Genomic DNA, 19,809 nt, shown 5'->3' on the forward strand with positions numbered 1-19,809 from the left:
AGGATCGTCTGTTGTTGTCATTTTTTTTTCCAGTACGCTCACAACTATGTCCATATATATTTTCTTTGTCAACTGTTGTCAGAGTTTCAAGGGTTCATATACCTTTTCATGTCAGCTTTCGTCAGAATGTAAAATCTTTACTCGTAGGACAAGTGGAAACTACAACCAAATTTGGAGTATCCATGATCCTCCCATCAGAGTTTCTATTATGGTACAGACATGGGTGGAAACTGTTGACTAGAGAGAATTTAAGAACTTCATCATCAGAACACGAGGAATATCCATGCAAATTTTCAGCATGCTCATTTCCTCGTAGTAGTGTTTCTATAATTATAATGACATGGGTAAAAACTGTTAGGACTGCTTTCGACATAATTTAAGAGCTTCAGTCTTAGGACACTAGGAGCATATCAGAAAATTTTCTTCATGCATAATTCCCCCTATTATTGCTTCTGAAAACATAGAGACTTGGATGAAAACTGTGATATTGTACGCTGGAGATACTCACCCCTGCAAACAGTGGCCTGCATCATGACAGACCGCAGTATGAGAGACCGAAGGACGCTGCAGCCTTTTAGCAAGCGTTGTAATTTAGCGGCTGTGGACTGAAAGAAGAAAGATAAAGCTTAAAAACGAATGAACACGATGAAGATGGAAAGGGAGAAATAGAGAAAGACTGACAAATACGCACGCACGCACACACACACACACACACACACACACACACACACACACACACACACACACACACACACACACACACACACACACACACACACACACACACACACACACACACACACACACACACACACACACACACACACACACACACACACACACTGAGGAACAAACATCTACTCGTATTTAGATAGACAGACGGCCGGGCAGGTGTTAAAGAATGGACAGACTGCTGTAAAAAGATATACCAAGATACGATAGCAAAAAGTGCACAAATAGAATGACAGAGTAGACAGAAACCTAGATACTATGAGGAACAATTTCGACTTATATAACGAATACAAAGGTGACAGAGTAAAAACAGTCACAGACAGACACACCAATACAGAGATTATAAATGATTAAGACAAACAGAAACAGATGGGTAGAGATAGACGGACATAAAAAAACAGATAGAAACACAGACAAATAGATACACGGAAAGTCACACACAGGAACAAACATATTTCGATAGACAGGGGAACGGGCAGGTGTCAAAGAGCTTAATCTTCTTGAGAGTTCTGAAATGGAGGCTGACTTTGGAGAAGGGGAGAGGAGAGAAAGAGAGAAGGAAAGATAGAAAGAAGGACGTAGGAGGGAAAGAGGAGAAGAAGGAAGGAGTAACGAAAGGACGGAGTGCATGGGGCACACTGGAGAAGGGGATAGGAGCGAGGAAGAAAGGAAGGATGGAAGAATGGAAGGAATGGGTGACGTAAAGCGGTAAGGGAGGGGAGGAAAGAAGGATGGAAGGAAGGAAGTAAAGAATGAATGAAGGAAGGTAGGTGGGTGGGAGAGAAGGAATGGAGACAGAGTTTGGAGATGGGGAGAGGAGAGAGGAGGAAGGTGAGATAGAAAGAAGGAAGAGAGAGGTGATGAAGAAATGGGTTATGAATGATAGGAAGGGGAGAAAGGAAAAGAAAAACAAGGAGGGAATGAAGGGAAAAATGAAAGAATGAAAAGAGATTTGGGAGAAGGGGAAGGAAGAAAGAAAGGATGGAAGGAATGACAGAAACAGAGAAGGAATAATGAAAAGGGAGTGATGAAGTTTATATTGGACTGGGTAAGACTAGATTAGGTTACATAATATAAATGTCAGGCTAGACTGGTTTACGTTAGAAATGGTTAGCAAGGCTGAGTAAGTTAAATGTCTTAAACGTTAGATTAGGTCAGGCTGGATTAGGCTAGGCTAGGCACGGTTAGGTTACGTTAGGCTGAATTACGACAGGTTAGATAAGGTCAGATTAGTTTAGGTAAGGAGCCTAACTGTTAAATATAGTCGTTCTAACCCGCTTCCGTCACACCTTCATTGGGACGAAGGCATCACATCATCGATGCGACGTGGATATAACAGTAACACGACGGTCGTCATTCCAAGTCGGCTGTCAAACTAATAATACCAACCTACCTACCCACTGACCCACCTACTTACATTCCTGCTTACCCGTTTACGTACCTACCTACCTACCAGCCTCTCTCTCTCACTGGGAACATGGAGTATCATATAAAATCGGGTTGGCAAAGCCTCACTCGCGTCCTTTCAACTACGGTACCGGAAGTGGTTATTTCGCTGACAGGAAAATGTTAGTTTGGTAGAATACACTTAATGTTATGAGTTATATTCCTGGGGGCACTGGACACACACACACACACACACACACACACACACACACACACACACACACACACACACACACACACACACACACACACACACACACTCCCTCCCGCACAAAGAGAGAGAGAAAGTGAATGTGAGCGAGTAAAGAGAGCAAACTAGGTTGGGGCGCTGATTCCACTGTGCTGACTAAGTGGCAATAATGGAGAGGCTGGCCGTGTGTTGATTTGCGACTTTATTAGCGAGTGGGACATTGGAACACCAGGGACGATGCGACCCCTCTCACTGATAACTGGACTTTACTGAATATTGTGGGAGAAGGAGAGGGAGACCGAGAATAAGGTGGAGGTAGGGGATGTAGAGAGATGGTGGGGGGCTATGGACAGACAGATGGAGATAGAGGAAAGACTGGTGGTGGAGGAAAGGAACCTCTTGTGAAAGAAGTCGCATTAGAGGAGGCAAGATGGGTGAGACAGCGAAGAGAGCTGAAGCAGTTGGGCAGAATCCGTATAAAAGAAGTTGATTGCAAAGGAGAGAGAAATCTGATGCAGGGGAAGGTGGAACCGGGGAAAGGGGGAGTGGATATGCAGAGGGTTAATGCCTATAGGACGGGGAGACGAGGGGATTAAGAGAATGGGAGATAGAAAGAGGAGGGGTGAGAAACTGATGGATGTGGAAAAAAAGATAGATACGGAGGTATCTTAGTGAATGGGGAAGGCATGAAGGCAGAGAAGGAGGGGAAGAGACCAGATGGTAGGAGGAGGTAGAGGGATACTGGCAGAAGGGGTAGGTAGAGATGACTGGAAGGGGTAAAAGGAGGACGGGCGAGGTGGAAAGTGGGAAGGAAGTGGGAAGACGGTAGACAACAGAGAGAGGAGAACCCAAAGAGGCAGCCGAAGAGGAAGAGGAAAGGAAGTTAGTGTAAGGGGAAGAGGAGACAGGGAGAGAAAAGGGGGAGGAGGAATAAACAGAAGTAAAATGGAAGCAGAGAGGAAGGGATGGGGAGAGGAAGGGACGAGGGGAGAGGGAGACGGGGTTGAAGAGGCAAGTTCGTTTCAAAATGACCCTAAAGAAAAAAAATGGAGGAGAATGAAGATGTTCCTCTATTTCTAAACGATTCTCTCTCTCTCTCTCTCTCTCTCTCTCTCTCTCTCTCTCCAAAAAGTGGAGAGAATGAACGGGTTTTACATACAGAAACGATTCTCTGGGGGGAAAAAAATCAATGCGTAGAGAGGGAAATAGTTAGTACTCTCTCTCTCTCTCTCTCTCTCTCTCTCCTGAAGTGAAGATGGCGATGATGGTAACGGTGGTGAAAGATCGCACCAAGATTTTTCTCATTCTCTTTTATATCCCCCATGAAAGAGAGAGAGAGAGAGAGAGAGAGAGAGAGAGAGAGAGAGAGAGAGAGAGAGAGAGAGAGAGAGAGAGAGAGAGAAAGGGGGGGAGGTGAGGGAGGGTTAATGATACCATGTACATATTTTAAGAAAGAAAGAAGGTACCCTAAGTCTGAACAATGGGAAACCAATAATTACCCTCTGATATATATTTCCTCAACTCTGCATAATATTCCTGAAAATATTATCAAATATACTGTATATAAGGATACGCATACACGAAGGAATACTGACGAGGGACTTCTTCTCGTGGTGACACTGATATGACCGGGAGGTGGAGCAGCCCGCTTATATAAATGGCCCTTACTTCCCTCCCTATCCCCGTAATTGAGGATAGTGGTCTGAAGGAAGAGGGAAACCAGCATGCAGTCCACCATATCACATCTTGGTGAGCCTAAGGTTACAACAACACAACAAAGACACGGACGGGTTCTGTCTGAAGGTGGCGCAGTAGGTGGAATGCAGGGAGGACTGAGATGGAGGAGAGAATGGATGAAAGGGCATGAGAAATGTGCAAAAATGGGGGTAAAGGGATAAAAGACAATCATGAATGGCGAAGGGAAGAAAAAAAAATCGTGAAAGAAGAGAATATACCAAGTGAGCGATATTAAACAGAAAGAGGGGAAAGACGGTCAGGGATAAATGGTGGAGGATCAAGAACACAGCCAGACGAACGGAGACGGACGTGGACGGGTAGATACGGACGAGGGGGGGAAACTCGGATACAGACGGCCAAGAACGAAGGGACGGACAGGGGTCATCGTACAGAGCCACTGCCACGCAGAGCGGATCGTGACCTGAGTACCCATAATACCCTACAAAGGCTCTCTCTCTCTCTCTCTCTCTCTCTCTCTCTCTCTCTCTCTCTCTCTCAATCCTCCATTCCAGACATGATGGAAGGAAAGAAAGGAGAAGAGAGAAGGAAGCAAGAAAAGAGGCACTAAGAAAAAAAAAAAGGAGAAAGACACGAAAGCGGAGGACAGTGAATGGGAGAAAACTGAAATGAGATTTTTGGCTGGAAAAGGAAGGAGGAAGAGGTAAGGGAGAGATAAGAGAGAAAAGGGAGAAGGAAGTAAAAACTGATGAGAAGGAGGGATGCAGGAAGGGAGGATAGGAAGAGAGAGGGGTAAGAAGACAGGAGACAAGAGGAACGAAAAGCGTGAGGGAAACAAGTAAGATGGAAGAAAGAGGTGAAGACAGAATTAGAACGAAAGGAGGGAAGAAATGAATAAATCGCTAAGGAAGAGGTGACAAGGGCCTTCCATTCACCACCCATTAGAAACTCATCAAGAACTCACATCAACACTTAACACAGCTTCACAGACACAAATACACGGGCACAACCAGCAAATTCCCCCCCCCCATCTCTCTCTCTCTCTCTTTCTCTCTCCACACACACACACACACACACACACACACACACACACACACACACACACACACACACACACACACACACACACTCCCCGACCCCCTCATCATCATCATCATTCATCACCCTCATCATTCCATCGCTCCCCACTGTGCCGTACATGGGAAGGCCTGAATCCCCCAAAACAGGGAATGGAAAATCGGGAAAAAAATATATTGAGCTATTAACATAATCTAGCCAGTTGACGCTGCTAAGGAATATTAACCCCTCCAAACCGATGAAGTATTATTATTTTTCTGCAAATTCCAGACGGTTCTATTCAGGTATGGTGACTTCGAATTGGACGGGTTAGATACAGCCTTCAATAACTCATTTACTAACAGATCTTTCTTAAGTTGTACAAAAACGTCTGGAGGTAAAAAAGACAAGCTTCACAAATACGTCACCGTGAAGAAAGAGTTACAGCCACCTTTGTTTTGCACTTTGTACTTAAGAACAATAAAGAACCTTAAACACTGCTTACAGACAGTGATTAATTCTTTGTTTCATTTTTGAGGACAAAAATCCATTAAAACAAAGTCCTACCACAAACATCTGAGGGGAAGCGTCAAACTCGCACAAACATACACATGCAACGCACCAGACATTCCCCACCAAGTGCAATCACAGCCACAATCTCTCTCTCTCTCTCTCTCTCTCTCTCTCTCTCTCTCTCTTACACACACACACACACACACACACGACTACAAGTACAAGCATGCCCCTAATACACACCAGGGATTCCCAGCTAACCACAATCACAAACTCCCACACACACATAGACACAAACATAATACCTCACAAGGGATTCTCCACCAGGATCAATCACAAACTTCCACACACACACACACACACACACACACACACACACACACCTTCTCTCCCCTCCACACACAGTACAACCCACCAAGGATTCCCCTCCAAGAGCAATCACAAACTGGCAGAAACACAGATATGCACCAGACACCAGAATCCCGATACTGGCCCGCAAAATTCTCAAACCCGCAGAAACACTGATAAAATCCCGGAAACTAAAACTTAACTGCAAAGTTATAAAGGATGCTTACTAAACTGATGATGCTTATGCAGAAACGGAAGCAATGAATGACGATGTGAGATCATTTAAAACTTCATGGTATATGGATGTTGTTTATGCAATGTAATTTATTGCAATAGTAGTGCTTAGTATTTTTCAAAATTCTGACATCTTCCTGCATTACTTGTTCATTTATACCCGCCATTCGTACATTCCCATAAACATTTCCATTTGGTTGTCCACCGGGCCGTTAGTCTCTCTCTCTTTTTTTTTTCTCTCTCTTCCCCCCCCCCACACACACTAGAGCCAACACACACACACACACACACACACACACTAGAGCCAACACTCACCTCAAACACACACAAACAGCTACAGCACACATCAAAGCTCACCATTTCCTCTCGCCAACCACAGTCCAGAAATCCAAGAAATAAACACAATCGTCAGTCGTCAGATTTTACAACACCTTACTCCGTTAACACCAGTGCAGCGCATTTCCGTTATCTTTCTAGGTACCTCACACACACACACACACACACACACACACACACACACACACACACACACACAACACTAAATAAATAATAATAAAAATAAAAATATATATATATATATATATATAAATATTTATATAAATAAATATATATATATATATATATATATATATATATATATATATATATATATATATATATATATATATATATATATATATATATATCCAGTAGGCATGATAAACCCAGCTCTGGCCAGAACCACACCTGGGCTCTGACATGCACAAGAGCTTAGCAAATTGGAAACAGGAAACAGGGCAGGAGGATAAATCGCTGTGGTGGAGGCGTTGGGAAATCTGCACAGCTAACAAGATTCCAGGCCAGAAGCACAGATGCACAGTGCACGCACTGAGAGAGTAACAGACATCAGGATAATAGGAAAGCAATAAACATGTTTGGTTACAGATAACCAGATAAACTGACAGACACACAGATGGATGAATAGAAAGATGAATGGATGGATAGATTTAGACAGACGGACACGGAGAGAGAGAGAGAGAGAGAGAGAGAGAGAGAGAGAGAGAGAGAGAGAGAGAGAGAGAGAGAGAGAAAGAATTATTCTGGTGACAGACGGACGGATAAAAATAGTTAGATTCATAGATATCGGCATACACAGAAAGACAGAGAGATAAAAAGATATAGATAATAAAAAAAAGAAAAACAGATATACAGACGGACACACAGACCCACACTGTGAAGCACACCTCAGCTCCCACATGCACGAGAGCCCAGCAAACTCGCGACAGGCAGGGCTGCGGTGCAAGATGTGGGCGCTCTATTGACACGTGCCCTCCCCCCACTCCTTCTCTCTCTCTCTCTCTCTCTCTCTCTCCCCCTTACATCTTTGAATGGCAAGGCTCACAGATGACAGATGATGAACTGGCGAATGATGGGAAGAACCAGAGATCCCCCAAAATAGAACTATGGACTTAAAAAATAACTAAATTTTATAAACATACAGACAGGCGGAATATAGTTGCTTGGCAGAGAAACAGACCGGTAACCTTTACTACTGTCTTTCATTTTCACCTGGAGGAGATTTTTGTCATTTTGCAGCGTATTTTCCCTAGTTAATTGGAAGGGTAACACAGTATCACGACTCTACACCCTTTCCATTGCACCTGTCCTTGCCTAACTGCATATTCTAGTATAACCTCTTGTTCAAGCATTCAAGATCGTGAGACAGCAATTTTAGGTCAAGCATTCATGATAATGGGATGGCAATTTTATGGTAAGTTAAAGAGGAGAGAGTATAGTATAGAGATTGGAGGAATAAAAAGTTATAAATACCTGCACGAATACTGGATAATATTACGATAAAATGATCAGAGATGCGAGCGACCCTGGATGCTATAATGTACAGGATAAGGAAGAATAAAAACGACGCAGAATATATAATGATGTGCCAAGGTGACGTGAAGTATAATGTAGCGTGCAGTTTCGAGTATTTGAAATGACTCGGTCTGTGAGGGGATGAGATGTAGAGGTCACTGATGAATGGGTAATTGAAAATGAGGACGGATAAGATAAACCAAAGCAGTGAGAGGAGAGATAAAATGGAAAACAAGATAACACAAAATATAAGCTTAAATGGTGTATGCGCTCTCAGCAGAAGGCCTCTTTATGATAGAGATGAAACAGTGGGCAAGAGGATGGGATGAAGTGGCCACTGATGAAATGGGGATTGATACAGAGGTTGGAGTGACTGAGGGAAAATGATAAAAGCGGATACTCACTCAATGCCACGACTCTTTTATTGGATACTGTGGCTGCTGGGACGAAATTGGCTCTGAAAAAGATGGTGGGCTGATAAGAATGAAGTGATTGGCTGACTGACTGACTGTGTGTGTGTGTGTGTGTGTGTGTGTGTGTGTGTGTGTGTGTGTGTGTGTGTGTGTGTGTGTGTGTGTGTGTGTGTGTGTGTGTGTGTGTGTGTGTGTGTGTGTGTGTGTGTGTGTGAGAGAGAGAGAGAGAGAGAGAGAGAGAGAATCACCAAACGAAAACACAGACTACCAGAACGACAGATAGCTATCGATACCACTTACTCCACGAACGAATTTTCTCATTCTACAGCTCAAGTTTCATTTCGTTCCGTCCTACATTGAAAAAGATACGACCAATCCCTTACCTGTCCTGCCTATCGACGGTGTCCATATGAAACAAATATTGGAAGGCTTTCAGTGTGTTTTATTTCCCCTTTCCTGACTCACCCCTCACTACACCTGTATCGCCCCTCACCGCACACCTGCTCACCACACACCTGCCTCACTGCACATACTGTAACTACACACTTTTTTCACCATGCCTGCCTCGCCCCAGCTCAGATCACCACACACCTGCCCAAAACACACCTGCCTTATCACATGCCCGCCTCATCCCAGCTCAACTCCACACACCTGCTCACCACAAACCTGCCATCTACCCTCACCGACTGTATACTCTGCCTCACCCCACCTGCTTCACTACATACCTGCCTCACCCCACCTGCTTCACTACACACCTGCCTCACCCCACCTGCTTCACTACACACCTGCCTCACCCCACCTGCTTCCTGCCTCACCCTCACCTGTCCTATAGCGTAGTGGCTGTCCGTTCCATATGACAGTCGTTCCCCAGAGAAGCCATTTTCCCTGTCCACTTCTTCCCTCTGCTTTTACTCTCTCTCTCTCTCTCTCTCTCTCTCTGTATGTGTGTGTGTGTGTGTGTGTGTGTGTGACTAATTTTCAGTTATCTTAAATTTTCTCATTATTATTTCTCTTATTCGCTTATACTTTTCTTTCGTTCTATTATTTATCTGACCCTCTCTCTCTCTCTCTCTCTCTCTCTCTCTCTCTCTCTCTCCCTACTATTTTCAGTTTCTTGAATCATCCCCTCTTCCTCTCCGTCAACCAATCTCACACTTTTCTCCTTTCCCCACTCACCTATCCTTTGTTTCCTCTCTCTCTCTCTCTCTCTCTCTCTCTCTCTCTCTCTCTCTCTCTCTCTAATCCACTAAGGTATATTTTAAGGGTGAACTCTCCCAATATCTCAACAGCTACAAGGAATATTAGTCCTTGTTTACCCTCTACCATCTTCCACTAGCTAGTAAAAATCGTCTGCAGATACTGTTGTCTGCGTCAGTAAAGTAAAAATGTAATTATTTTGTATGGGGTTATTTAATTTGACACTGTACCGAATTGTTAAAAGTTTAATTCTATGTCGCTTTTAATTAAGACAATTTTTATTTCCTACCATTGTAAGCATCCATGATTAAATCGAGCTAGTTTTAATCGTAATGGACCCATCAGTGAATGAAAACAGGTTTTATCACGACATTTTTAATTAATAAGACACCTGATAACTAAGAGATTTACTAAAACTTAAACAAGATTTAATAAACATAGTTTATATAATTATATTTTCTCCTTGGGAATTGAAGATTTTTCTCTTCGTTAATTTTATGGTTCCGATTCTGGGCACAGAGTTATTAGGTTGTTCTTTATAGCCCAGTATTCCTCCTACTTACCGCACACCTTCACATGTCACCTCTTCGACGCTAATACTCACCGTCTATACTGAATAAATACTAAGCCTGTCTCATTAAAGTTATTCAGTACCGGTGTGATAGTACAATGTAATATTTTCCACATCCCCCCTTCCTACAGTCGGCTTGTTTTCGTCTGACAAACCCACGTAGCCCCTTCTCAGTTTAGGTGATGGTCAATTGTAGTCAGACTGGACGTCATATCTGACTAGTAAACAGAGAGACCCATTCCTATTGAATAGCTAAGGTTCATCAAATTTCACACAACTCCGACTTAATATTCACAATGTGCGTAGTTCGGTTCCATCAGATGAAAACAAACTATATACAGTAGGTGTCATGCCACTTTTATAAAGACTTACCAAGATTATCCCCACTCTGGCTGATGCCAAATCCCAAAATAAAGTCATACAATTATTTTCCTCACTTTTTCTCTTTGCGTTGTTTTGGTATCTACAGACGAGTTTATCCAGGAGTTTTCGATTACCACGCCAATTCATAATATTTTCCCTATTATCCCCTCTCTGCTGATGTCAAAGCCCCCCAAATGAGGTCACACAGCATCGGTATCGTCAAATGCCATCAACGCCAATGCCTGTGATACGCGAGATGGAGGCTATTGAGGGCGAGGGGAAATTAATAAAGTAAAGAGAAGGCTGTATGAGGGTGTTGTGGTACCGACTGCGTTATATGGGGCTGAAACATGGAATATGGGTGTAGCAGAGAGGAAAAGTTTGAATGTAATGGAGATGAGATGTCTGAGGAGTATGTGTGGAGTGACGCGTATGGATCGAGTGCGAAATGATGAAGTGCGAAGGAGAACTGGAGTTATTCGGGAGATGGCTGGTAGAGTTGAGCAGAGGGTGTTGCAATGGTTTGGGCATATGGAGAGAATGGATAATGAGCGATTGGTGAAAAAGATAACTAGATCTGATGTGAGAGGTGTAAGACTGAGAGGAAGACCACGAATAGGATGGATGGACAGTGTGAAGAGAGCGCTGGATGCGAGAGGGATGTCTGTTGAGCAAGGAAGAGTGGCTGTGCGTGACAGAAATAAATGGAGAGAAATTGTGAATGAATAAGTGATGACGCAGCCCTGAGGGGATATTCTCCCGCATTTGGTCTGATCAGCTAGTCAGGTAAGGTGCGGGTAAGGGGATGGGTCTGTTATGATGTGGCAGGGGTAAACCAGTTCTGCTGTCGGGCCCTGCTGTGGATGTCACTGCTTGCATTGCGCAGTTGACCCTTGTGCGGTGTGATGCGGTGAGGATCTGTCCGTTCTCCCCTTTGGGGCTAAGATGCGAATGAATGTGTTTGAATGGATGAGTAAATGGAGAGTGAGTCGTCCTGTCTCGGCTACCTCCCTTTCCTTGGGGGAAGCAGCCTAGGTATATAGATAGATAGATAGAACTAGACTCCTGCCTTCACTCCCTTTGCATTCCACATTTCTCTCTTTCACCTCTCCTCTTTCTGTGTACTTCCTTGTTCTACTCTCTCTCTCTCTTTCTAATTCTCTTTTTCCCCTTTCTTTTGTTCCTTTTTATCTATACACACTCTTTGCCCTATCTCTGTCTCTGTCTCTGTCTCTGTCTCTCTCTCTCTCTCTCTCTCTCTCTCGCTCTCTCTTCTGTGTACTTCCTTGTTCTACTCTTTCTATTTAATTTCCTGTTCCCGTACACGCCCTTTCCACTTCCCCCCCCTCTCTCTCTACTACACACACACACACACACACACACACACACACACACACACACACACACAGCATCACTCTCAGTCCCAGGCCTCCCAGCACTCTCTATTCTTCCGGTCACACGCATACGCTAACTCCATCACTCAGTCTCAGTTTCAATATCTCACTCTCTCTCTCTCTCTCTCTCTCTCTCTCTCTCTCTCACACACACACACACACACACACACACACACACACACAAACTCAATCAATCTGTCGCAACCCCCATCCTCTCTCTCTCTCTCTCTCTCTCTCTCTCTCTCACACACACACACACACACACACACACACACACACACACACCAACTCAATCAGTCTCAGTCGCAACCCCCCATCCTTCTCTCTGTCTCTGTCTGTCACACACACACACACACACACACACACACACACACACACACAAGGAGGCAGCAACAGTGTGGTCAGGGTCTGAGTGTGTGGAAGGGTATTGGAAATCCATCCCGAGGAACACAAGGGGGCGCAGACCCCCTTGTTGCTTGTTTGGAAAAGGGGGATGGAGGAAGGGGGTAAGGGAAGTGGGGGAGAAAGGGAAGGGCGGGAGGAGGAAAGTGGGGGAGGGAGAAAAGGATGAAGGTGGAGGAGGGAGAGTTGAATGGAAGTAGCTGAGACAGAGGAGGAGGAAAGAGGGAGGGAGAAGGGGAAATAGGTGAAGGGAAAATGTGGACAGGAAGAGGAAATCGATTGAGAAATGTGAAGAAAAGGGAGGTGAAGGGAGAGAAGGAAGGGTATGTGAAACAGTGTGGGAGACAGGAGAAAATAGAGGGATAGAGGGGGGGAGGGGCAAAATTAGGATGGAAAGATGGATGGAGAGAAAGAGAAGATGAAGAAGAGCAAGACGAATGAATATGGAGGTGAATGGGTTGAGAGAGGAAAAAGAAGAGGGGACGGGAAGTAGACAGCGAGAAATGGAAGAAGATAGGAAAGACGGACAGAGAGAAGGGTGAGGTATTGGGGAGGAGGAAGTGAGTTAGGGAAGAGAGAGGAAAAAAAATGGAAGGAGAATGGGAGAGGGAAGGAGAGGAGTGAGACAGAGGGGAAAGAGAGAGAGAAAGGGTGGAAGGAGAGGAGGGAGGAATTCTGAAATGCAAGGTGAATACAGTGTGCAAAATGAGAGAAATGGAAGGGAGACGCCAAAGAGAAGTGGTATAAATTTTGGGTAAGGAAGAGGATGGAAAGAAAATAAGAGCAGAAGGCAAAAAGGGTGGCAGAAATTAGGAAGGAGGGAAAAAAGTGTGGAAACAAAAGCCGAGAAAAGGAGGAGAGGAAGGGTCAAAGAGTTTAGAGAGGAGAGAGAAGGGTCAAAGAGTTTAGAGAGGAGAGAGAAGGGTAGGATGTTTGAAGAGGTAAATAATTTTGAGAGAGAGAGAGAGAGAGAGAGAGAGAGAGAGAGAGAGAGAGAGAGAGAGAGAGAGAGAGAGAGAGAGAGAGAGAGAGAGAGAGACCTAAACAAACAGTGCTGACAAGAAGAGTGAGGAGGATGGAAGGATGGGAGGGGGTAGAGGAAACGAAAAGGGCGAAAAGGAAAGAGAAAAAGCGAGGGGAGAGACAGAGACAGATGGTAATAAATGGGAGGCAGAAGGGAGAGGGAAGGAAACAGATATAGAAACACGAATTACAATAAAGAGGAAAAAAAAGAGAGTGAGAGAGAGAATGAGGCAGACAGAGATAAATGAAAATAAGTTAAAGACAAATAGGCGATTTTTGATAGAATGAAAAAAAAAAAAAAAGAATAGAGGGAGGATACGTGAATGGAAACAGAAAATAAAATAACCAAAATGACCAAAATATTACCAACCAGAGAACTGAAGGAGAAATGGAAGAATTATGAATGAAAAATATTAACGAATGGGCTGGGGCAGAAAAGAAAAAAAAAAAAAGGGCAATTACCACCAAACGTAATTTCAGTAAAAAAAAAAAATATATATATATATATATATATATATGCAGAGTAAAAATAAAGGAAATAAAACAAGGGACGAACAAAACACTATGGGGTTAAAGAAATAAGACAAATATCGAAGAACTACGTTGGGAAAAACAAATCCTGTGAGAAAGACTAGGGAAAGACAAATGGTGACAGTATCGGTAATAACCAATCCCCTATTTCCCCTTTTAGGCCTATGAGGTACGAAAATAGTAGGGATCCGAGGCTAGGTTAATATAATCCATATCATGTACAGCGACCCATTCAACCCGTGGACATCACACACATATTCTATTAACTTTTCTGTTGTCACCTGCCACTTTTATTCAGCGTAAGGAAAACCTCTACCTGACCTGACACACCTTGTTTTTTTCCTTTTTAATTAATTCGAGAGTCCTTTCCATCACTGAATAAAATCGTAAGGTAGCAACAAGAATACCGATGATACTAAAAAGACGTCATCGCAGTGAAGGGGCTAAGGGATGGAGAGCACCCCAAGATCTATAACGCCACCCACTCTATATATGTCCCTGGAAGCATTATATACGACACAGAAATCTTCGAAGAAATAAAATAATTGGAAGAAAGTTGCAAGACGGCAGAACAAATGATAAATTATGATATAAAGAATAAACTAGTGATAAAAAACTTCCTTCATATATCAAGAAAATTGAGTTAAAAAATTCGCAACGACACTTATCATGGAAATCTAAGAAAATGCATAATCCCAGCCACAAAAAGTCAGCGCTACTGAAAAGCTATTAGCGGTCAGGAATTGGCCGTGAAATGACATGGCCCGAGTCCGATATATTTATGTATCTATCTACCTGTCCAGTCTCTCTCTCTCTCTCTCTCTCTCTCTCTCTTACCAGTTCAATCCGCCTTACTGTTCGTATAGTCAGTTTACCCTCTTAAAGTCGAGACAACTCAAGTGCTTTATTTCTGGTAAAGTCACATCTTTCGTTAATTCAAAGTGACGCCATACTAATTTTTTCCTTACAGTTGACAATGAATTGAGGAGCCTGATAATACCGTCACAATTAACCTTCTCATGGTGGGGACAACTCTAGTACCCTATTCCAACTGACATCATTATATTATTCACTGAGGAGGGAGTCAGAGGAGCCTGAGAGTATTCGCCTTCATTCTCCATGCCTCGTGAATATAATGACGTTTCCATTAAGGCACGGAAGCCTGACTCTCTAATGAATTAAATAGGCTACCTCAATAATATTACAAGTAACTTCATGTATATATATACCCATTATAACAGCATCTTCAACACTGGCAACCGTGTGATATAAGAATTTACAGAGATATGACAGATAATATTAGGTAAACTGAGAGTATATCGTTATTTTAACAGAGACACCGGAAAATTTATAGACAGAGGTAGATAGATGATCAGGCAGAAAGATAAATTGTTCCACAGATAAAACTATATTTATGGCATTCAGACGTGTGATATTCATTATTATATTCTGTTTACTGCCGGATGATGGAGAGAGAGAGAGAGAGAGAGAGAGAGAGACGGCCTGAAGGACTTAGACCCCTAACCCCGTGTCTAAGTGGGATACGAAAACAGACTGGTACATACATACAAACATACATATACATACATACATACAAACATACATACATACATACATATACAGACAGACAAACAGCTAGACAAATTGATAAAAACGATGAAAAGACATGAATACAGATCGTTTAAGACAATAGAGAGACGAATGGTAAGGGAAATATATGCAGACACAGACAGGCAGATCGACATACTGAGAGAGACAGACAAACAGACAGGCAAACAGACATACATAGGAAGTCAGACGAACGGACAGACAGACAGATATACATAGTGTACATACTGACTGACGCGCCGACAGATGCATACCACCTCTGCCAATAAGTCTGCAAGGGAGGGCAAGTCGGAGCAAACAAGACGAAGCAAAAAGTGAGAAAATCAGTGACCGGAACTCGCTCACTTTCCGGACGATGACGGACGGAAAGGGGAAAAAAAAAGTTCGGCGCCTAGTTCGATCAAACATGGGGGAATTGAGCATCAGTTACAGTCGACTCGATTAAACTGGAGAGAGAGAGAGAGAGAGAGAGAGAGAGAGAGAGAGAGAGAGAGAGAGAGAGAGAGAGAGAGAGAGAGAGAGAGATACTGACTGACTGATTCAGACACTGATGGATAGGTAGACAGATATATGGATATATATAGTATTACGATCTACCATCCAATCCTGTAATTTCCCATCAGGAGCGTAAGGGCCCGGGGACTGGCTACTTATTCCGGACATTTAAGGTAAGTGCGACCAGTCACTCATCCTTGAACGGTATTATGAGCAACAAACCCCACACATCCTAGGGTGTTCATCCTTATAGGCCACATCCTGTTGAAGCGCCTTAACCCACTAGGCCACTTTGTGTATATGCCACCCAACGCAGTACTTGGTTCCAAGGGCCACATGAAACCGTTTGCCTTGTCACTCAGAATCACATCGTGAGTGGACCACGTGCGCCACACCTACTACATATTAATTAACCTCCCCTTTGTTTTCGGTCTATCTTTATCAAAATGGGAGTGAATGTTGTGAATAACTCCCTCTCTATACCTACCTATATATTTATTTATGTATATTTTCTGCAAAATTAAAGCATGATTATCTAGAGAAATTGTTGTGTTAATGCCACTGCTATTCTAAATGCCTCACATGATGATGAAGATGGGGAGGAATAAGAATAAATTGGTTTCTAGTCTTATGGCAACATTATTCTGCACTGAGTTCATTCGTGGAGCTTTTGTGAATTATTATTATTATTTTTTTTTGGGGGGGGGCATCAAAGGTCAAGGGTCAAAACTGTCTTAAGTAATTCTGGCAAAGACGTTACTGGGAAGCGCGAGTCGGAGGATCTGAGTAAGGGAGGGTGAGAAAGAAGAAAGGAAGAAAACAGTGAGGGAAAGAAGACAAGAAAGATGGACTGTGAGGGGTGGGGGACGGTTGGAGAGGATATAGGAAAAGAAGGAAGAGGGAAGTTGGAGATGAAAAGGGTAGGGAGGTAGAAGGACTTCGGAGAGGAAAGTGGGATTGTGGGAGGGAAATGAGATGGAAGAAGAGAAGGAATGGAGGAGGTAGGGAAGGAAGAAAAGTAGGGACAGGGAGGAGGAGAGGGAGGAAGGACTAGATGTGAGAAGGGACTGGAAAAATGAATGAATGAACGAATGAATGAAGGAAGGAAGGAGGGAGGGAAGGAAGGAAGGAAGGACTGGGAAGGAGTGAGAGGAGAGAAGGACAGAAGGAAATACTGAAGGAAACAGTGAAGGAAAGGTTGAGAGAAGTAAAGAATGAGAGAAGGAAAGGAAGGAGAGATGGAAGGCGTGAGAAAATAAAGAAGTGGGGAACAAGGACGTTATGGATGAAGGAGGAGGAGAATTGAGCCTGAATGAAAAGTAAAGCAGAAACTAAAAGGGCTTGACTGAAAAATGACGAGAAAGAGTGAAGAATGAAGGAAAAACAAGGTGTAACTGAAAGAATAAAGGAGAAGGGGGATACGTAACATATAAAAAATAATAAAGGAAGGAAGCAGGACATGAACGGCTGGTGAAACACGAGAAACACGACGAAGAGACGAGGCATGACTAAAGACTGACGGAGGGAGAAAAAACGTGAATGTAAGAGATAAAAAAAATGTTGCACTACCTAAAGGACTCAGGATAATGAATGACAGGAGGAAGATGTAGGCAAAACGGTAACGATCAATGAAGGAAATGGAGGAGAAAGAACGTGTATGAAGAGTGAGAGAGGAAAAACAAGGTGTGAATGAGGAATAAAGGAAGAAAGGCGTGTGCATAAAGAATGGTGGAGAAAGGAGAAAGAAATGAAAGAAGCAAAAACGAAGATGGAAGGAGAGAAAGAAAGAAAGTGCACAAAGAGTGAAGGAGAGAGAAGACAGAGCAAACATAAGAGAAAAAGAGAGAGAACGAGCGAGCATAAAGAGTGAAGGAAAGAGGTTAAAAAAGGCGTGAATGATGAGTGAAGGAGAGGAGGCTGAAATAATTGGGGCGTCGTGCTGGAGTGAGGCAGTAAGAGTGGTTGCTTCGTCAACAGGGTCTGTCCGCCCTCCGTTGGTCTTTTTACACGCTGGCTGCACGGTCATGGGGGGGGGGGGGATGGCACCCATTTACAGGACGCCAACTCCAGGGAAATTAAGAAAAGTTATATAGACGCTTGGTGACCTAGTGCGTTAAAGGCGCTCCAGCTGGATGTGACCCGCAAAGGACTATTTCCGAGGGATCCAGGGAAGAGGACAAACGCCAAGGGAGCCGGTGGTGCATTGGTTATCATACCCATCTCGCAAGTGAAAGAACCCGAGTCAGAGTCTGGGCCGATCATGCTCTTGGACAAAGTATGTTTCTCCCTTATCCATGTTCACCTGGTACAGTTGGGGACATGATTATAACATCGATGGTTGCAGGTCGTATTCTACGGGAAGACTGAGACTTAGCAAACATAGTGTCTGCCTTAATGACCCTCCGTAATCGATAAGCGCTGAACTAAGTAATCTTCTCAAGCACTAGAATGGGTCATGGAAAACTGAGTAATACACAAAAGTAAAAAGAAATATAGGAAGAGATGGAGGAAAAATAAGTAAGAAAAAGGAAGGGAGGAGAGGACTGGAAGGAGAAGCAAAATGTGAGATGGAAGAGAAAGACATGTTGAGAGGCTGGGAGGAAGGAGAGGAAAGGAGAGAGAGAACTTTAAGGGGAAAAGAAACGGAATGCACAAGCAGAAAAAGAGAAATAAGTAAGGAACAATAAGAGGGAGGGTACATCAGCTAGATATAAACAGATTAACAGATAAATATAGACAGACAGATAGAGACAGAGAGGGGGGAAGAATCAGGGAAATAAAGGAAGGAGAGAGAGAGAGAGAGAGAGAGACGAGGAGCGCGACAGTGAGGGTAGAGGGAGGAAAAGGAGAGAAAAAGTTATCAGGAGGGAAAGGTACCGTAAGAGGGAGATAAAAGAAAGAGAATGGGGGAAAGGGAGAGAGAAAGTGGGAGGGAACAAGAAGTAGGAGAGGAAAGGTGGGTATGGAAGGACTGAGACAGAGAAAAGAGGGGAGGGGAGGGAGTGAAATAGGGAGGAGTTCAGAGGAGGAAGAGGGGGAGATGAAAAGGAGGAAGGTGTAGAGGGAGGACTGAGCGAGAGGAAAAAAGGAGAGGGGTACAGAGAAAGGAGGGAGGAGGAGAGGAAAAGGGGAATAGAAAGAGGAGGGGAGAGGAGAGGAAAAAGGGAAGGACTAAAGTGAGTGGAAAGGCAAGACTGAGACATTGAGAGAAAAGGGAGGAACAAAGGGAAGGGGGGAGAGAGGAGAGAGAAGGGGGTGGGAGGGAAAGGCAGGGTATGAAGGAGATAAAGAATCCAATACCAATATGTGTTTCTTTGGCTATGCAACAAAAACGTCGCGAGGAGTCAGGGCTTTTCAGGCCAGCAGGGACGACCAGCGGGAGGAAAGAAGGAGGGAAAGAGAGAAGGGAGGAGGAGGAGGAGGAGGAGGAGGAGGAGGAGAGAGAATATAAGAAAGGCCGTTCAGGAAGAAAGAGGGGAAGAAGAGAGGGGGAGGAAAAAGACGAAAAACAGAAAGTATGAATAAAGAAAACGAGGAGAAAGTATGGCAAAGGAGCAAGGGAAAGACAGATAGATAGATAGATAGATAGATAGATAGAGAGAGAGAGAGAGAGAGGGGGGGGGCTGAAGTACTGCATGAGGAGAGGGAGGAATAAAAAAAAAACAGCAAACGCAGCATGAAAATAAAGAATGTGTAGGAATGGAAGAGGGAGGCAGGAGGGAAAGGGAGAATGTAGTGAGTAAGGGA

Source organism: Coenobita brevimanus, chromosome 96 (assembly GCF_032717465.1).
Source record: "Coenobita brevimanus isolate Jiangsu-jjx chromosome 96, ASM3271746v2, whole genome shotgun sequence".
In the NCBI taxonomy this organism is placed as follows: domain Eukaryota; kingdom Metazoa; phylum Arthropoda; class Malacostraca; order Decapoda; family Coenobitidae; genus Coenobita; species Coenobita brevimanus.